A 21246-nucleotide genomic window follows, 5' to 3' on the forward strand; every position below is an offset into this window, starting at 1 on the left:
TAGCCTCTGGAGCGATGTCCCTCAGCAGAACGGACTTTTAAAAGTCCTGATTTTGTGCGCCGTTGCTCTGCCGCTTGCCGGGAGCCGGCCCCTCTCCCCGGGGTCTATCTTCCCCTCGCTTTGGATTCACTTCTCCGTCAGTCCTACCTTCAGAAAGTGGTTGTTTTTCTGTTTCCAGAATTGCTGTTCTTCTCTTCGATCTGCGGATGGATTTTCAGGTGTTTGCAATCTTTAGATAAGCTATCTAGCTGATCTCTGGCTAGCTGAAGTAGTCTCAGCCTGCCACTTCTCCGCCATCTTGACTCCTCCCCCGTAAAAATAAATTTTTAAATAAAACTATGGGGAGACCAATTGAATAAATTCTTTTTGAAGTATCATGCTACGTAAAATTTTTCTTCTCTGATTCATATTGTCTCATATAAGTAGAACAATATAATTTATCTCCCTTCTATTTCACTTTAGATTTGAGGGTGCTCAAAGGTATTTATTCTGAAATTGAAATTTTATTTACTATCTGTTGTCTCTCATAATATTATGTTTCTTTTTTTATTGTATTTTTTATTTTCATGTATTTTTTTCCCATTTTAAAATTTATTTTCAGCATAACAGTATTCATTATTTTTGCACCACACCCAGTGCTCCATGCAATCCGTGCCCTCTATAATACCCACCACCTGTTACCCCAACCTATGTTTCTTATGTGTCATGGTATTGTTAGGTCCATTATTAAACGAAACGAGACTGAGACAAAGTGAAAGTTATTTAAAGTTTTATTTTAGGATAAGTATTAGAAGTTGGATTGATAGGCCAGGGGAACGAGACTGAGACAAGGTGAAAGTTATGCAAAGCTCTATTCTGTGCTAAGCATTAGAAGTCAGACTGACCTGTCAGGGCCACCTCTGAAGGGAGTGACCACCCTCAGTGTACAGGCTTAAGAATTGACTGAGCGGTCAGGGCCGCCTCTGAACAGGGTGACCCCTCCCCATCTTACAGACTACCTTTTATAGATCAAAAGCCTGGCCACACATAGGTGGCCAATGAGATTGGAACACAGAGAGAAAGTTGCATAGTCATGTTAGGTCACACGTAGGTGGCCAACTGAATTACAGTTTACCCTTTAGTAGCTGTTTGAACTAACCTATTACTCTGGTCAGAATTGGCACTCAAGTTTGGCACCCAAAAGGTGGGGTTTACATTCTTTGATGGTTAGGGAGACAGTATATGTGTTTTACTGATTGCATGTCTCCACCTGGCCTGACTCATCCTTGTAATCTGGGCTCTGTTATCAGGAACTGGCCAACCTGGCCTTGTATTCTGGGCTCTGTTATTAGGAACCAGCTGACTGTATTTTACTGGTTTCCCAGGCTTGCTTCTAAGTAAGTTTCTCTGGGGTGGGGGCAGGGTCAATTTAAGTTTTACTGCACAAACAACAAAATGGCTATTTACCCAAGATGGAGTTGTTCTGGCTAAATAGGTCCTTATGGTAAGTCATATGTTTTATTAAGCTTTTGTGTTTTTTATTTGGGTGTTTATTTATACCTACTATATCTTCTGACAGAAGTCTGACAGCATTTTTTTTTAAAGACATCCATTTTTTTTTAGAGCAGTTTTAGGTTTACAACAAAATTGAGAGGAAGGCACAGAGATTTCCCATATATCCCCTGCATGGATGGACACACACACACCTGCCCCTCCTTCCCCCTTCCATTGCCTCCCCCATTATTGACATCGCTCACCATAATGGTACATTTTAGCAAGGATGAATGGACATTGACATCATAAACACCTCAAATCCATAGTTTACCCTAGAGTTCAGTCTTGGTATTATACATTTTGTGGTTTTGGACTAACATATAATGACATATCCATCCTTATGATAGCATACAGGGTATTCTCACTGCTCTAAAATTCCTCTGTCTTCTGTTTTTCTTTCCTCTGCCTCCACCCTTGGCAAGTATTAATTTTTTCCCCCCCTGGGTCTCCATAATACAATTTATTTCTGCAGGGGAAAAAAGGAGGGGGAAAAAGTATACTCTTCAGGGTTGTAAATCACAGTGCCTTAATAACAAACGAGGAAGCAGCGCAACAGCCTGCGGGCCTCCATAGTGCCAAGAGCAGGTGTGCCCACAGCAGAAGCTAACTGGCTGCAGATGGGGACCAGTGCTTCCAAAACGTGCTCCAGGCAGGTGCCAAGAGGGCCCACGCTCAGGCACAGACATCACGGCTCTCCGCCAGGCTCCGGAGTTGGCTTTGAGGCGGGGAATTGCCTGTGGTGCAGGAGGACTGAGCTGGCTTTGCTAAGCCCCAGGTCAACCTCCAGGGAGAGACTCTTGTCAGCCCAAGGTAGGAGGCATGGGCAGCCACATCGACTCACTGTTTGAATTTTTACCCTTGTTGTCTGAATGCTTTTAAGGTTTCCTTCTCTGTCCCTGACATTCTCCTGCTGAATGTACGTAGCAAACCTAAGTAGTAGAGTTTGAATCTTGGGAAGTGCAGTGGAAATGCCTCTGTGTGGGTGATTTTTCACCTCTTACCCTGTATAAATCTTTTTATTGTTCTGTAGTTTTGCTCTTTCCAGAATGTCATAGTTGGAGTCACAATTTGTAGCCCTTTCAGACTGGTTTATTTCATTTACTAATATGCATTTAAGGTTTCCTCCATGTTTTTTGTTGATACCTGATTTCTTTCTTTTCTTAAGTTTTTTTCTTTTTTTTTTAAAAGATTTTATTTATTTATTTAGTTGACAGAGAACACAAGTAGACAGAGGCGGGCAGATAGAGAGGAAGGGAAGCAGGCCCCCCCGCTAAGCAGAGAGCCCGATGTGGGACTCGATCCCAGGACCCTGAGATCATGACCTGAGCTGAAGGCAGCAGCTTAACCCACTGAGCCACCCAGGCACCCCTTTTCTTAAGTTTTTATTCAAATTTCAGTTAGTTAACATATAGTGTAATATTAGTTTCAGGTGTAGAATTTAGTGATTCAACACCTATTCAACACCTGGCCCCAACACATATTCAACACCCAACATCACAAGGGCCCTCCCTAGTCCCCATCACCTGTTTAACACATCCCTCTACCCACCTCCCTTCCACTTTCACTTACTATAGTTAAGAGTCTGTTTCTTAGTTTGCCTGTTTTTTCTTCCCTATGTTTATTTCTGTTGTTTCTTAAATTCCACCTATGAGTGAAATCATATGGTATTTGTTTTTCTCTGACTTATTTTGTTTAGTATAATACTCTCTAGCTCCATCCATGTTGTTGCAAATGGTAAGATTTCATTATTTTTTATGGCTGAGTAATAGTCCATGGTATATATGTATACACCACTTTTTCTTTATCCATTCATCAGTCAATGGACATTTGGGCTGTTTCCATAATTTGGCTATTGTTGATAATGCTGCTATAAATATTGGGGTACATGTATCTTTTCAAATTAGTATTTTTGTGTCCTTTGGATAAATACCTAGTAGAACAATTGATGTATTGTAAGGTAGTTCTATTTTTAACTGTCTGTCCTATTTTTAACTGTCCATACTGTTTTCCAGAGTGGCTGTAACAGCTTACCTTCCCACCAACAGTATAAAGGGGTTCCTCTTTCTTGACAACACCTGTTGTTTCTTGTGTTAATTTTAGCCATGCTGATAAGTGTGAGGTGGTATCTCATTGAAGTTTTGATTTGTATTTCCCTGATGTCAAGTGATGTGGAGCATCTTTTCATGTGTCTATTGGCCATCTGTTTGTCTTCTTTGGAAAAATGTTTGTTCATGTCTTCTGCCCATTTTAAATTGGATTATTTAGTTTTTTTGGGTGTTAAGTTTTATAAATTCTTTGGTTTTTGGATGCTAACCCTCTATTGGATATGTCATTTGCAAATATCTTCCCCCCTTCCACAGGTTACCTTTCAGTTTTTTTTTTTATTATTTCTCTCACTGTGCAGAAGCTTTTATTTTGAAGAAGTCCCAATAGCCTTTGTTTCCCTTTCCTTAGGAGGCATATCTAGCAAGAATTTCCTATAGTTATTGTCAAAGCAGTTTCTGCTCATGTTCTCCTCTAGGATTTTGATGGATTCTTGTCTTACATTTAATTCTTTAATCCATTTTGAGTTTATTTTTGCATATGGTGTAAGAAAGCAGTCCAATTTCACTCTTTTGAATGTTCCTGTCCATTTTTCCCAACACCATTTGTTGAAGAGACTGTCTTTTTTCCATTGGATAGTCTGTATAATGCTTAGTTTTATAAGAAATCACTGATTGTTTTCTGAAGTGGCTGTATCATTTTTGTTTCCCACCAACAGTGTGTGAGAATTCCTATTGCCCCATATCCTCATCAGCATTTGGTCTTACCAGTGATCTGGATTTTGGCCATTCTAATAGGTGTGTAGTAATATCTTGATTTTTCTTTTCGATTTTTTTTTTATTGAAATTCTAGTTAACATATAGTGCAATATTGGTTTCAGGAGTAGAATTCAGTGATTCATCACTTACATACCATGACCAGTGCTCATTGTAACAAGTGTCTTCTTTAATACCCATTCCCCATTTAGCCCATGCCCCACCTACCTCCTTCCATCAACCCTGTTTGTTCCCTATTGTTAAGAGTCTCTTATGGTTTGTTTCCCTTTCTCCTTTTTCTTTTTCAGTTTCCATATGTTCATCTGTTTTGATTTTTAAATTCCACATATGAGTGAAATCATATAGTATTTATCCTTCTCTAACTTGCTTAGCATAATATATTCTAGTCCACATCCATGTTATTGCAAGTGGCAAGATTTCATTCTTTTTTTATGGTTGAGTAATATTCCACTGTATTTGTGTGTGTGTGTGTGTGTGTGTGTATGTTCATGAGTGAGTGTGTGTATTCCATTGTATGGAATGAAATATATACATACACACATTCATATAGACATACCACATCTTCTTTATCCATTCATCAGTTGGTGGACATTTGGGCTCTGTCCATAGTTTAGCTCTTGATGATAATGCTTCCATAAACATCAGGGTGCATGTTCCCTTCAAATCTGTATTTTTGAGTTTAGGCAAATACCTAGTAGTACAATTGCTGGGTTGTAAGATAGTACAGAGTTTCCTCAAAAGTTAAAAATAGAACTATTTTTCAGAGTGGTTACACCAGTTTACATTCTACCAATAGTGCAAGAGTGTTCCCCTTTCTCTGCATCCTTGCCTAACCTCTTGTTTCTTGTTTTGTTAATTTTAGCCATTCTGACAGGTGTGAGGTGGTAGATTCTTGTAGTTTTGATTTGTATTTCCCTGATGTCAAACATCTTTTCTTGTGTCTGTTAGGCACCTGGACGTCTTAGATGTGTAGTGACATCTAATTATTGTTTTTTAAAAAAATTTTTATTTATTTATTTGACAGAGAGAGAAAGAGCACAAGTAGGCAGAGAGGCAGGCAGAGAGAGGGGGGAAGCAGGCTCCCTGCGGAGCTGAGAGCCCGATGAGGGGCTTGATCCCAGGACCCTGAGATCATGACCTGAGTCGAAGGCAGAGGCTTAACCCACTGAGCCACCCACGTGCCCCTAATTATTGTTTTAATATGCATTTCCCTGATTACATGTGATGTGAAACATCTTTTCACATACTTCCCATCTTGATGTCTTCTTTGAAGTGTCTGTTAAAATCTTTGGCCCAATTTTTATTTGGATTGTTTTCTTATTATTGCAACTTTTAAAAAGATTTTGTTTATTTATTTATTTATTTATTTAATAGACAGAGATTACAAGTAGGCATAGAGAGACAGGCATAGAGAGAGAGGCATAGAGAGAAAGGGGGAAGCAGGCTTTCCCCCACTGAGCAGAGAGCCAGATATGGGGCTCAATCCCAGGACCCTGAGATCATGACCTAAGCTGAAAGCAGAGGCTTAACCCACCGAGCCACTCAGGTGCCCCCTTATTGTTGCATTTTTAAGAGTTCTTTGTATATTTTGGATAATAGTTCTTTGTCAGATATATCTTCTGCAAATATTTTCTCCTATTCTTTGGGTTGTCTTCTAATTCTCTTGACATTGTCTTTCACAGAGCAAAAGTTAAAGATCTTTTTTTAAATTTATTTTTTATTTTCAGCATAACAGTATTCATTATTTTTGCACCACACCCAGTGCTCCATGCAATCCATGCCCTCTATAATACCCACCACCTGGTACCCCGACCTCCCACCCTCTGCCCCTTCAAAACCCTCAGATTGTTTTTCAGAGTCCATAGTCTCTCATGGTTCACCTCCCCTTCCAATTTCCCCCAACTCCCTTCTCCTCTCTATCTCCCCATGTCCTCCATGCTATTTGTTATGCTCCACAAAGTTTAAGTTTTAATGAAGCCCAGCTTATACAGATTATGTCTTAGGTATTATATTTAAAAAGTATGACCATATCCAGGGTCATCTAGGTTTTTTCCTATTTATCTTCTAAGAGATTGATAGTTTTGTATTTTACACTTAGGTCTGTGATCCATTCTGAGTTCGTTTTGGTGAAAGTTTAAAAGTTCAAATATAGCTGAATTTTTCTCTTTTTTGCATGTGAATGTCTAGTTGTTCCAGTACTATTTGCTGAAGAGACTGTCTTTGCTCCATTATACTGCCTTTGCTCCTTTGTCAAAGATCAGTTCACTGTATTTCTGGGAATCTATTTCTGGGATCTCTATTTTGTTACACTGAACAATTGGTCTATTCTTTTGCCTGTATCACATTATCTTAGTTACTGTAGCTTTATAATAAGTCTTAAAGTCAGTTTGGGTTAGTCTTCCCACTTTGTTCTTCTCCTTCAATATTGTGTCAACTTTTCTGAGTCTTTTTCCTCTAATATAAACTTTAGAATCAGTTTGATGTTCATAAAATACTGGAATTTTAATTGGGATTGCATTGAATCTGTAAATCAAGTTGGGCCATCTAGACAATATTGGATCTTCCTGTTAATGAACATTGAGTATCTTGCCATTCATTTAGTACTTTGATTTTTGTTCATCAGAGTTTTGTACTTCTCTTTATAGTTCTAACACATATTTTGTTAGATATGTAAATATTTACATTTTTGAGGTATTAATGTAAATGTTATCATGTTTTTAATTTTAAATTCCCCTTTTTCATTGATGGTATATAGGAAAGCAATTGATTTTGCATATTGAACTTGTATGCTGCACCCTAATACCACTTATTAGTTCCAGGATTTTTTTTTTTTTTATTGATTCTGTTGCTGGGTGAAATGGGGAGACCATGGGCTCTGGGGCATTGACCCAGCCCATCCCCAGAGATGTCACCAAAGGTTCTTGGTCTTGTCTTGAGAAAGAATTCAAGGACATGCACACAAAACAGTGGATAAGCAACACAAGAGGCAAGGTTTATTAGAGCAAAAAAGTACTCTCTTGAGATATGAGAATGGGCAAATGAGGGGTGGAATATGTATACTCGGGAGGTTTGGTTTCTATTTTTTATTGACAGTTGTTAAGTAGTGGGTGGAATAGTCATTACCTGGGGCAGGGATGCAGGGTTTTGTGGTTTTTCTCCTTAATTTGGTCAGGGGTTTCCTTTTATGGCACTTGGCATCTTGGCCCTGCCTGGTTTGATCTGGCTTTTTGTGGGGTGCTGCCAGGACAGGTCCCTGACTCTCCTGAGAGCTAGCCATAACTTCCTTGTGGCTGGCCTCTAGGTATCCTGCTAGAACCTAGCTTTTTTCTACATAGATAATTTTCTACCTAGATAATCATGTCATTTGTGAAAAACAATAGTTTTATGTCTTCCTTCCCAATCTGTATACACTTTCTTTTCTTGTCTTATTGCATTGACAAGGACTTCCAGTACAACGCTGAAAAGAAGTGGTGAGAGGGGATGTCTTTGCTTTGTATCTGATCTTAATAGAAAACTAAGTTTCTAATGATTAAGTATGATGTTAGCTATTATAGCTTTCTTTCTTGTGTAAGCGTTCTTTCTTTCTTTCTTTTTTTTTTTTTGAAGATTTTATTTATTTATTTGACAGAGAGAGATATCACAAATGGGCAGAGAGGCAGGTAGAGAGAGAGGGGGAAGCAGGCTCCCTGCTAAGCAGAGAGCCCGATGTGGGGGTCAATCCCAGGACCCTGAGATCATGACCTGAGCTGAAGGCAGAGGCTTTAACCCACTGAGCCACCCAGGCGCCCTTGTGTAAGCTTTCTTAAACGTAGGTTTTCTGATACAATTATATCTAAATCTAAATATTCATTTAGATTTAAAGCTTTTGTTTGCATATTTTGTTTGTTTAGTGGAAAAGGCAGAGTATAAATATACATATATATATATATGCATGAATTTTTTCTTTCATATATGTAAGAAATTACAAAACAGAATAACAAATATTTCTTCCAGAGAAAATTTTGCATGAAGTTTAATGTAAAAGAAAGGAAAAGGGGAAAACTATCATCTGTTGAATATTTACACATAGTAAGTATTTTACATACATTTTAAAAAAGAGTTTATTTTTTTAATTGGCAGAGGGAGACACAGTGAGAGAGGGAATGCAAGCAGGGGGAGTGGGAGAGGGAGAAGCAGGCTTCCCGCCGAGCAGGGAGCCTGATGCAGGGCTCCATCCCAGGACTCTGGGATCAGGACCCCAGCCAAAGGCAGATGCTTAACAACTGAGCCACCCAGGCACCCTTTTATATACATTATTATTTTTAGTTTTCACAACTGTATCAGGATAGAGCTAGTATATTTATAGTTAAATATCTGGGGCTTAATGAGGTTAAATAATATACAAAGGATCATATAGTTGAGTATATGACAGAGCTATAATACAAAGAGAGGTCAATCTGAGATATGATCCAATGCTCTTTATATACGGTACTCATATTAATGAATTTAGCATTCTCTTTCAATAGTAATTAGGACCATTTAGTCCCCAATAAATAAGATTTCATTTACTATTTACCTTTCTTATTACTATTATATCACTATTCATTAAAATAAAATGGGGGATATGTGCCCTCTATCCCTACACTTTGAAGAGTTTTGATCAGGAAGGGATGTTGTACTTTGTCAAATGCTTTTTCAGCATCTATTGAGAGTATCATATGGTTCTTGTTCTTTCTTTTATTGATGTGTTGTATCACATTGACTGATTTGCGGATGTTGAACCAACCTTGCAGCCCTGGAATAAATCCCACTTGGTCGTGGTGAATAATCTTTTTAATGTACTGTTGAATCCTATTGGCTAGTATTTTGTTGAGTATTTTCGCATCTGTGTTCATCAAGGATATCGGTCTATAGCTCTCTTTTTTGGTGGGATCCTTGTCTGGTTTTGGGATCAAGGTGATGCTGGCCTCATAAAATGAGTTGGGAAGTTTTCCTTCCATTTCTATTTTTTGGAACAGTTTCAGGAGAATAGGAATTAGTTCTTCTTTAAATGTTTGGTAGAATTCCCCCGGGAAGCCGTCTGGCCCTGGGCTTTTGTTTGTTTGGAGATTTTTAATGACTGTTTCAATCTCCTTACTGGTTATGGGTCTGTTCAGGCTTTCTATTTCTTCCTGGTTCAGTTGTGGTAGTTTATATGGAAAAAAGACAGCCTTTTCAATAAATGGTGCTGGGAAAATTGGACAGCCACATGCAGAAAAATGAAATTGGACCATTTCCTTACACCACACACAAAAATAGACTCAAAATGGATGAAGGACCTCAATGTGAGAAAGGAATCCATCAAAATCCTTGAGGAGAACACGGGCAGCAACCTCTTCGACCTCAGCCGCAGCAACATCTTCCTAGGAACATCGCCAAAGGCAAGGGAAGCAAGGGCAAAAATGAACTATTGGGATTTCATCAAGATCAAAAGCTTTTGCACAGCAAAGGAAACAGTTAACAAAATCAAAAGACAACTGACAGAATGGGAGAAGATATTTGCAAACGACATATCAGATAAAGGACTAGTGTCCAGAATCTATAAAGAACTTAGCAAACTCAACACCCAAAGAACAAATAATCCAATCAAGAAATGGGCAGAGGACATGAACAGACATTTCTGCAAGGAAGACATCCAGATGGCCAACAGACACATGAAAAAGTGCTCCATATCACTCGGCATCAGGGAAATACAAATCAAAACCACAATGAGATATCACCTCACACCAGTCAGAATGGCTAAAATCAACAAGTCAGGAAATGACAGATGCTGGCGAGGATGCGGAGAAAGGGGAACCCTCCTACACTGTTGGTGGGAATGCAAGCTGGTGCAGCCACTCTGGAAAACAGCATGGAGGTTCCTCAAAATGTTGAAAATAGAACTGCCCTATGACCCAGCAATTGCACTATTGGGTATTTACCCTAAAGATACAAATGTAGTGATCCAAAGGGACACATGCACCCGAATGTTTATAGCAGCAATGTCCACAATAGCCAAACTATGGAAAGAACCTAGATGTCCATCAACAGATGAATGGATCAAGAAGATGTGGTATATATACACAATGGAATACTATGCAGCCATCAAAAGAAATGAAATCTTGCCATTTGCAACAACATGGATGGAACTAGAGCGTATCATGCTTAGCGAAATAAGTCAAGCAGAGAAAGACAACTATCATATGATCTCCCTGATATGAGGAAGTGGTGATGCAACATGGAGGCTTAAGTGGGTTGAAGAAGAATAAATGAAACAAGATGGGATTGGGAGGGAGACAAACCATAAGTGACTCTTAATCTCACAAAACAAACTGAGGGTTGCCGGGGGGAGGGGGTTTGGGAGAAGGGGGTGGGATTATGGACATTGGGGAGGGTATGTGCTTTGGTGAGTGCTGTGAAGTGTGTAAACCTGGTGATTCACAGACCTGTACCCCTGGGGATAAAAATATATGTTTATAAAAAATAAAAAAATTAAAAAAAAATAAAATAAAAAATTAAAAAAAAAATAAAATGGGGGAATATTTTTTAATGAGTGTGTATTTAACAAGTCTATTTCTTATGAAGAAAATGCAAATCAAAACCACAGTGATGAATAGTCTCATACTTGTTAGAATGGCTAGCAAAAAGACAAGAAATAACAAATGCTGGTGAGAATGTGAAGAAAGAGAAACTTTGTACACTGTTGTGGGAATGTAAATTAGTACAGCCACCATGGACAACAGTATGGAGTTTCCTCAAACAAAAAAATTAATAAGAGAACTACCATATAATCCAGCAATTCCACTTCTGGGTACATATCTAATGGAAATGAAATCAGTATCTATAAGAGATATCTGCACCCCCATGTAAGTGCATCATAATTTACAAGGGCCAGGAAGTGGAAACAACCTAAATGTCCATCAGTGTCTGAAAGGATAAAGAAAACACTGTGTGTATGTAGTAGTGGAATATTATTCAGCCATAACAAGATGGAAATCTTGTCATTTGCAACAACATGGATGAACCTTGAGGGCATTATTCTAAGCAAAACAAATCAGACTGAAAGATAAATATCCTATAACCTCACTTCTATGTGGGACCCCAAATAAAATCAAAACAAAAAAAAATCCTGAAACCAAGCTCATAGATACAGAAAAAATACTGATGGTTGCCAGAGGCGAGGGATGGGGGTTGGTGAAATAGGTGAAGGGGACCAAAAGGTTCAAATGTTGAGTTATATAATAAATAAGTCCTGGGATGTAATATACAGCATGGTGACTATTGTTAATAATACTGTATTGCATATTTGGAAACTGCTAGGTAAGAGAGTAGATCTTAAAAGTTCTTACCACAAGGGGTACCTGGGTGGCTCAGTTGTTAAGCATCTGCCTTTTGTTCAGGTCATGATCCCAGGGTCCTCGGGTCGAGCCCTACATCGAGCCCCACATCAGGCTCCCTGCTCTGTAGGAAGCCTGCTTCTCCCTTCTCCCACTCTCCCTGTTTGTGTTCCCTTTCTTGCTGTGTCTCTCTCTGTCAACTAAATAAAATATTAAAAAAAAAAAGTTCTTACCACAAGGAAAATATTTTGTAATTATGTATGGTGATAGATGTTAATTAGACTTATTGTAGTGATCATTTTGCAATATATATAAGTATCAAATCATTGTATTCTACACCTGAAGCTAAAATAATGTAGTATGTCAACAACACCCAAAGAAATAAAGAAAGAGAAAAAAGGGGACCCAAAGTTTCAGACACTTCTTTTAATGTCTTGCTTAAAAGAAGCCAGAAAATTTCAGCGTTCATATCTGCTTCTTCAGACATCTGCTAAAAATAGTTTGAAATACTTTCAAGGACTAGAATGGGAGGTATCTCTAGAACTTTGGCATTTCATCACATACCCTGTTGTCTCTGCTCCTGAGACCTGTCCAACATGAAATGGAATTTACTTATCAGTGTCCTGCTAGAAATACAGACCTGGTTTGGAGAGCCCGTTACCAGAAAAAGGGAATAACACTCTTCAAGCCATGGAGTGAGACAACAGGAATGAGAATGAGAACTTTTTTTAAAAAAAGATTTTATTTGTTTATTTGACAGACAGAGATCACAAGCAGTCAGAGAGGCAGGCAGAGAGAGAGGAGGAAGCAGGCTCCCCGTGGAGCAGAGAGCCCGACTCAGGACTCGATCCCAGGACACTGGGATCATGACTGGAGCCGAAGGCAGAGGCTTTAACCCACTGAGCTACCCAGGTACCCCGAGAATGAGAACTTTGATGTCATAACTGATATTGACAGATAAGACTGTAAAACTCAAAAAATGACTCAAATATTCAAATAAAACTGAATAAAAAAGAATAAGAAGATAAACAAAAATCTTGCATTTCAGCTAAGCTGGTGATGCTATAGAAATTGCACCATCATAGAATTAATCTGTTTATACAACAAAGTAAGTAACTGTGTGCTCTAAGAATAGCACGAGAATATCTGATCACCATGGGGAAACTGGAGTCACAAAGGCCAATCAAGGGGCTCTTGAGGGAATATATCTTAGGGATATAACTAACAGTCCTTTCTTATAAATTCTCACTTTTGGAATTCACAGGAGACTATATCCCCTAGGAGGAATCAGATACAGATTTCACAGAAACATAGATAATTCTCTTCTTGTGCAACAAATATGCCAATTTTGCTCTAAATTAGTATTGTGTGTCCAGCAAAGCAAGCACCCTCTCTGGGCTGCTCTCTACCAAGGATGCCATGCCCTCCATCATGCCTCCTTCTGCTGTAGATAAAAAAGAAGATTCAAGTCACACCTGCCAAATCTGTAAGGAGGTAGGTTCAGAAGACCTACAAGTATAGGACAGTTCTTAGATGTGCCTTTTAGCTCTGCCTTCTTTTATGTGATTGTGGAAAAAGCAGCACCTCCCACTACATGAAGAATGTAAGGAGGTTCATCTTTATAACTGAGAGGGCTGGAAGTCAGGGAAGTGAGAGAGGTGAGGATGAGGAAGTATGAAAAGTCTGTCCTTATTAACCCAAAGTGCATCCAGTCAGAACCAGATTTGTGGGGGAAATAGCATGTGAGTGAAGTGACATCTGGAAAGGACTGACAAAGTGGCTGTGCAGAGCAGGGCAGAAAAAGCTTCAGCTCTCTCTGACTTTAGCCGTGTTCGGCTCTGCCACAGAGCAGATGATCAGGTTATCTCGAGGAGGGAGAACATGACTGAATACTCCAGGGTGGTGGGTTCACTCCCACATGGCTTACAAAGCCTTGTAAGTCTCATACACAATGACCAACAAATACTTCCTCCTTTTACATCTCTTTCCCCATGGTTTCTTTGGCTTCTGCCTTTCTCTGAATTCCTGCTACAGAAGAATTAACTCACAGTTTGGTTTTGCCAAACATGATCTAGTCATTAAAGAGGAGACTTACAGTGAAGTGTGATGTGAAAAATTCTGAATGACTCCAATGCTTTATGTCACTAATTGCAATAATCAAAATCATCCTCAAAGCTATAGGCATTACACAACCTGGAAAGTAATGCATTTTATAACTCATACATAAACATTCTCAGCCAGAATATTTTTATTAAAGGCAACTGGATCTCTATTCTGCATTATATTTTATGAATAAATATCACTCAATCATGTCACTTGGGTCATTCAGGCCCAAATGATGACTGCCCCTCATTAATGGAAGGGATCCTAAAATAAATTAATAAGACCAAACTACTAACAACAGAATTGTAGGCAATTTCATAGGCTTTGTTTTGTTTTTCTTACCATGCAACTCACACAACATCTAAGTCTCAGACAAGCAAGTTTTCACAAAGATTCTCCTTCAACTTCCCACAACAACACTAATCTTCCACAGCTAGAGTAGGAGGGGTGTGACAAAGGGGGTGAAGAAGTGGAAGGGGACTCTTTGTCCAGAGGGACAGTTTATGGCTCTCAGCACTGTTCTTGGTTCCCAGAGACCTCTGCTTAGGAGTATCTGATGTTTGTGAGCCTCTGCATCTATCCATAACCAGAAGGACAGAGGCCTTCTAGGACACTGAGTGACACTTTAGGCAAAACCCTCAAAAATCCTTAAATAATAGACCAGATACATTGCTCAGGTTTTCTACCTATAAGTAGAGATTTAACCTAGACCAAGGTTTTACAGAAGTATTTTAATTCAGCAGGTAGAAGATGGAACTGATATGAAAGCCATTTTATGTAGGTGTCTGGGAGTTCAAATTTTCATTGAGTTAACAAACCACAATGAACACTGAAGAATAGATGGTACGTGTGATGCCTTTTGTCCAGCTGTTCAGATGACCTTAAGACACCAACACTGATCCAGAATAACAGTGAAATGCATAAAGATTTGTGTGTTGTTACCTTTATCCCTTTTCTGATGCCTAACATTTGTGTCTCTAATTCCAAAGATTTAAGTAATTGAAATTCTGTATCCACTAACAAGGGTCTATATCTCTTAATTTATAAATAGAAATACTTGAATTTTATACCTAGCTACATTTGTGAGTACTGTCATTTACCTTCTCCAAGCTGCTTCTCACAGAACATGAGGAAATTCTGAAAGAGAAATGAGAGAATATAAAGATTCAAAGTCTGATCATACCAAGAACTCTCCGAAGTTCATAGTCTTCAGCAGTATAGTTATCTTATTATCTAATGGAATAACAGAATCTAAGGGAGCTAGGGATCTCCACAAAGGAAATAATCTTGACGATGAAAGAATAAGACCATCTTTGTCATTGTCACTTTTCTTCTCCACCCCTTAGGAAGCCATGAATAGGTCAGGAGTCAGCACAGTGACTGAATTCATACTTCTGAGTTTTCCATGCTCCAGGGAGGTTCAGGTCATCCTCTTCATGCTGTTCTTGGTGTCCTACATCCTGACCTGATGGGGAATGGGGCCATTGTCTGTGCAGTGAGCTGGATTGCAGGCTTCACACTCCATGTACATTCTGGGGGCCAACTTTTCATTCCTGGAGATCTGTTACATCAACACAACTATTCCCAATATATTAAAGAACTTTCTATCTGAGACCAAAACCATCTCTTCCACAGCTTGTTTTTTCCAGTTCTACTTCTTCTTCTCCATGGGCACCACTGAGACCTTCTTACTGCCCCTTATCGCTTTTGATCATTACCTGGCCATCTGCCAGCCTCTCCATTATCCTGTCATTATGAACAACCATCTCTGCATGAACCTGGTGGCCCTGTGCTGGGTCACAGCTTTCCTCTGCTATCCGATCCCTATCTATTTTATCACACAACTCCCTTTTTGTGGCCCCAACACCATTGACCACTTTGTACGTGACCCTGGGCCTCTTCTCGCCCTGTCCTGCATCCCTGTGCCTGGAATTGAGATTTTCTGTTCTAGATTGAGCTCTCTTATTATATTCATCACTTTTTTCTTCGTCCTTGGGTCCTATACCCTGGTTCTCAGAGCAGTGTTGTGTGTCCCTTCAGTAGCTGGCCGATGTAAGGCCTTCTCTACCTGTGGTTCCCACCTGGCTGTGGTGTCTCTATTCTATGGATCCATCATGGTGATGTACATTAGCCCAACCTCTGGAGATCCAGGTGGGATACAGAAGATTGTAACCTTGTTGTACTCATCGGTGACCCCACCTATAAACTCACTGATCCTCAGTCTCCAGAATAAGGACATGAAAGCTGCCTTGAGGAAAACTCATATGTGCACAGGAATTAGTCAAGGCAAATGCAAACTCATGAGTGGAAAAAAATCATAAAACTTTTCCTCATTTCTTTCTAAATAAGTGGTCTTCATTTGTACCTAGGGATGCAGACTCAGAGTAGGTCTCTATTCATTTGTGTCTAGAGATGCAGACTGAAATTCATCTATTTATGCCTAGTTAAATATAGGAGAATAGTATGCCCAATTAAACAAGATCTTGCCTTCAAATCAGGGCTTGATAGATGGTTACTTGAATTAAGTGACCTGGGTGTCTTAACTTTGGACTATCCTACCCTCACCTCCAATAACTACTTGCTTGTTATCTGTGGTCATTTATATAGTCCTTAATCTCATAATTTTTTTTTGACTTTTAATACCTGAATCCATTCTTAACACTTAATTTTTCTAGTCAAATGATCTCTACTTCTAGTAAAAGAGCACTCACCTTTTTGCTCATGTTAAAGGAAACTAGTGCCAATCTATAAGTCATAACTGAACCAAATTTTTAAATTTAATTGACTTCTAAAAGACTAAGCATGTGATTATTGATTTCTGCTTAGGTCATGATCTCAGTCTCCTGGGATCAGGCCCCCTGCTAGGCTCTGTGCTTAGTGTGGAGTCTATTTGAGGATCCTCCCTACCTCAACGTCCTTTCTCTCTCTCAAATAAATAAATCTTAAGAAAAAGCAAAGGTTAGGTCTTAGGAGCATTGCAATTTGCGTTAGTTTCATTTGAAGGAAGGTTGAGTTGAAGGTCAGCCCAGAAGAGGTGAAAGTAGACAGAACAAAAGCCAGCAATTCTAAGAGACTGAGGTGAAGATAACAGATGAATCTCATGACAGTTCCAGGTGATTTGGCCCAACTCTTTGATCAAATAATCAGTTGGCATCTGGGGCTGGTACATTTAATCCATCCATTTATTTACCTCTAGGATATTTTTCCTTTGTGAAACTTATGTATTTATGAGAGAGATAGTCAATAAACAGATAAACACAAAGATCTATAATATCAAAGATACTAAGTTATATAAAAGGAAAAATGGAGTATACAAAAATTGCAGTGGTAGGATAAGGCATAATTTAGATCAGATGGTCAGAGAGAGTTTTTGTGAGGTGATATTTTAAACTAAGGGAATACACTATGCAGAAACCTACGGGACTTAAATTCCACATAAGTACCAGTATATTATGGAGTTTTCAAAGACAATAAAGGTTACTTTTGGCCATGGTACATGAGGTTGGAGACATAGTCAGTATTAGATATATAGAAGGTTGAGGTCAATGAAGAGTATTTTATCTGAGTTCTGGGGAGGCCTGCTCAATAGTATACACTAAAGATAAGGCTTAATAAAATTTCTAATTAAGTAAAGATCCCATCTCAATAAAAAATCATACTCTAAGCAATTCTTAACTTAGGACTACTTATTTACCAAAATGTTTAATTAAAAATGCATTTATTGGGGTGCCTCATGGCTCATGTGATGGAGCATGTGACTCTTGATCTTGGGGTTGTAATATGCAGTCCCATTTAAGTTTAGAAATTACTTAAATATAAAATCTTTTGGGGCACTTGGGTGGCAGTGGGTTAAGTCTCTGTCTTCGGCTCAGGTCATGATCTCAGGGTCCTGGGATTGAGCCCTGCATCAGGCTTTCTGCTCAGCAGGGAGCCTGCTTCCCCCTCTCTCTCTGCCTGCCTCTCTGCCTACTTGTGATCTCTCTGTCAAATAAATAGATTAAAAAAAAGTTAAAAAAATCTTTTAAAAAATTTATTTAATATATTCCTCTTTGTTCCACCAAGGATTTGATGTATCAACAAAATTGTACAAAAGGAAGGAAGAGAAATATTAAGTTAAAAAGAAAAGAATGAAGAGCCTGGGTGATGCAGTTGGTTGAGCATCTGACTCTTGGTTTTTGGGTCAAGTTGAGATCTCAGTGTCGTGGGATTGGGCCCTGTGTTGGGTTATTTGCCCAGTCCTGAGTTTATTTAGGACCCTCCCTGCCCCTTCACACTGGTTTCTCTCTAGCTCTCAAATAAATCTTTAAAAAACTAAAAACAAAAGAATAAAATGAAGATTTGTGACTCATAAGACCTTGTATTGGTAAAAAGTCAAGTCTCCAGTTATGAATTTCCTTTAAAACAAATTTTACACCTCTCTATTTAAATTGTATTAGATAATATAGTTAAATACCCCAGTTGGTACATAAAAATCAAAGTAATACATAATATACCTGTAAATATGAAACTATATTCCAACTAACACCCATCCTGAGAAAAGTTCTTAGCAAACTGGGGATAGACAGAAACAACTTCTTTGATCTGTAGACATTTTCAAAGATCTGTATCTAAAATCATACTTGTGGAAATGAATGATTTTCCTCTAAAATCAGGAATAAGACAAGATGTCTGCTCTCACCACTTCTATTCAAGTGCTAGTGTAGTTAGGTTAAAGGAAAAAATGGCATCTAGATTGACAGAGATAAGATTGTCTTTCATCAGATATGAAATGATTATGTAGAAATTTGGTGAAATCTGCAAAAAAAGGCTACTAGAAGTATTACATAAGTTTTTTCAAGATTTCAAGATACAAGGTACATAAAGGAAAATTCATTACTTCTATATGCAATTACAAGTAACAATCAGAAGTTGATTAAAAATGCCATTTACAAATCACAGAAACATTAAATAGAGATAAGTCTGATAAAAAAATGTGAAAGACATATGATGAAAACTACAAAACTTTGCCAAAGAAAAATGAAGATGTTAATAAATGTAAATATATAACTTGTTCATGGGTTGAAAACTCTCTATATATTTTAAATTTTAGTTGATACACAATGTTACATTAGTTTAGGTGTAGAACATAGTGATTCAGCAGCTCTATACATTGTGCTATTCTCACCACAAGTGTAGCTGTCTGTCTGTCATGATATGACACTATTACAATACCATTGACTATCTTCCCTAAAGTGTATTTTTTATTCCTGTGATTTATTAATTCCATAACTGGAAGCCTGTATCTTGCATTCCTTTTCACTCTTCATTTTGCCCAATCTCCCTCCCTTCTGGCAAACATCAGTTTGTTCTCTGTATAGGTGTGATTCTGCTTTTTGTTTGTTTATTCATTTGTTTTTTAGATTCCACATATAAATGAAATCATATGGTGTTTGTCTTTTTCTGTCTGACTTGTTTCACTTAGCATTATACTTTCTAGGTCCATCCATGTTCTCCCAAATGACAAGATCTCTCCTTTTTATGTCTATATAATACTCTGTTTTATGTATATACTAATTCTTCTGTTTTTATTTTTATTTGCATTTATTCTGTGCAGAATTTACTCCTGGGCCATAAGTTTTTGTTTCTTCAGTTTCTTCTGGGATATCTTTCTCTTTTGTGCAACCTCCTTTTTTGTTTTAGGAATAATCTGCTCTTTTGCAGTAAGGATCATCTCAGTGTGGCAGGGAGAGCTTATGTATGGATTAATATGACCATGAGCCCTCCATGAGCCTTGTAAGTTCTGTGCTTCAACTTGGGGGCTTTGTTCACCTGGATATGCTCAATGAACAGAGAATCGACATATAAACCCTTAAGTTCAGCATTACTCTCTCCATTTTTAAGCATGTGCAGTAAAAATTCAACACTCTTCTTGGGCCACTGACCCTTTGTCCAGCCCCACTGTCTGGCCTGGGCATTCCTACCAACTCCAGTTGGTAGTGACAGAATGGCACACACTGCTTCTGCAAAATGACATCTTTCAGATACTTGGTGGATTTTTGTATGTGTATACCCTTGATGGCTTGGGAGTTTGATGTGTGGTGTTAAAGTGAACACATATATTTGAACCTCTTGATTTGCATGATTTTGTAGGGTTTTCTGGATCAAGCAAATAGGGAACCATTTTCAGAGGTCACCTCAGGCCACTTAGGAGAAGAGGAAGAGCAGTGGCTCCTGGGAGTATGCTGATTCTTCTTTATTCAATGGACATTTGAATTGCTTCCATATCTTGGCTAGTATAAATACTGCAAAAAATATAGAGGCACATACACATTTTAGTATTATTTTCATTCACTGGGTAAATGCCCAGCAATGGAATTATTGAATCATGTGGTCTTTCTTTTTTTTTCTTTTTTCTTTTTTGAGGAAACTCCATACTCTTTTTCACAGTGGCTGCACCAGTTTGCATTGCCACCACTTGTGCTCTGCAAAGGTTTTTTATTATGACGTAGTTGCAATAGTTTAATTTAGCTTTTGTTTCCCTTGCCAGAGGAGACATATTTAGAAAAATATTGCTAAGGTCGATGTCAAAGAAATTACTGGCTGTTTTCTTCTAGGAATTTTATATTTTCCCATCTCACACTTAGGTCTTTAATCCATTTTGAGTTTATTTTTGTGTGTAGTGTAAGAAAATCGTCCATTTTGTTCTTTTGCTCTTGGTTGTTTAGATTTCCAAACATCCTTTGTTGAAGATACTGTCTTTTCCCCATCATATATTCTTGCCTCTTTTGTTATAGATTAATTGACCATAAAATTGTGGCTTTATTTCTGGAATCCATTCTGTTCTGTTATGTGTCTATTTTTCTGCCAGTACCATACTGTTTTAATTACAGCTTTGTAGGATATACTGAAATCTGGAATTGTGGTACCTCCAGCTTTGTTCTTTTCAAGATTGTTTTGGCTAGTTGAGGTATTTTGTGGTTTTATACAAATTTTAGTATTGTGTGTTCTAATTCTGTGAAAAATGTTTTTTTGTATTTTGATGGGAATTGCTTTGAATCTGTAGATTGTTTTGGATAGGGTGGACATTTTGACAATATTGGTTCTTCCAGTACATAAGCATGGAATATCTTCCCATTTGTTTGTATCATCATTAATTTCTTTAATCATTTTGTAGTTTAGGAGTGCAGGTCTTTTACCTCCTTGGTTAAGTTTATTCTTGGGTATTTTATTCCTTTTGGTACACTTTTATTTATTTATTTATTTATTTAGATTTGGTACACTTTTAAATAGGATTGTTTTAACTGCTCTTTCTGCTACCCCATTATTTGTGTATGGAAATGCCGCAGATCTGTGTATTAATTTTGTATCTTGTGAATTTACTGAGTCCATTTATCATGATCCAATGTTTTTTTCTTTCTGTGATTAATATGATGTATCACAATGATTGATTTGTAAATATTGAACCATCCTTGCATCCC

At 38.1% G+C, this 21246-nt stretch overlaps 2 pseudogenes; one reads left to right on the forward strand and one right to left on the reverse strand.

The window, feature by feature from the left end:
* Positions 1-15141: 15141 nt before the first annotated feature.
* Positions 15142-16110, forward strand: LOC131999300 (olfactory receptor 11H6-like; annotated as a pseudogene).
* Positions 16111-19385: 3275 nt separating this feature from the next.
* Positions 19386-19949, reverse strand: LOC131998610 (large ribosomal subunit protein uL22-like; annotated as a pseudogene).
* Positions 19950-21246: the final 1297 nt, after the last annotated feature.

The sequence above is a fragment of the Mustela nigripes genome, chromosome 13 (genome assembly GCF_022355385.1).
Source record: "Mustela nigripes isolate SB6536 chromosome 13, MUSNIG.SB6536, whole genome shotgun sequence".
NCBI classification, from domain to species: domain Eukaryota; kingdom Metazoa; phylum Chordata; class Mammalia; order Carnivora; family Mustelidae; genus Mustela; species Mustela nigripes.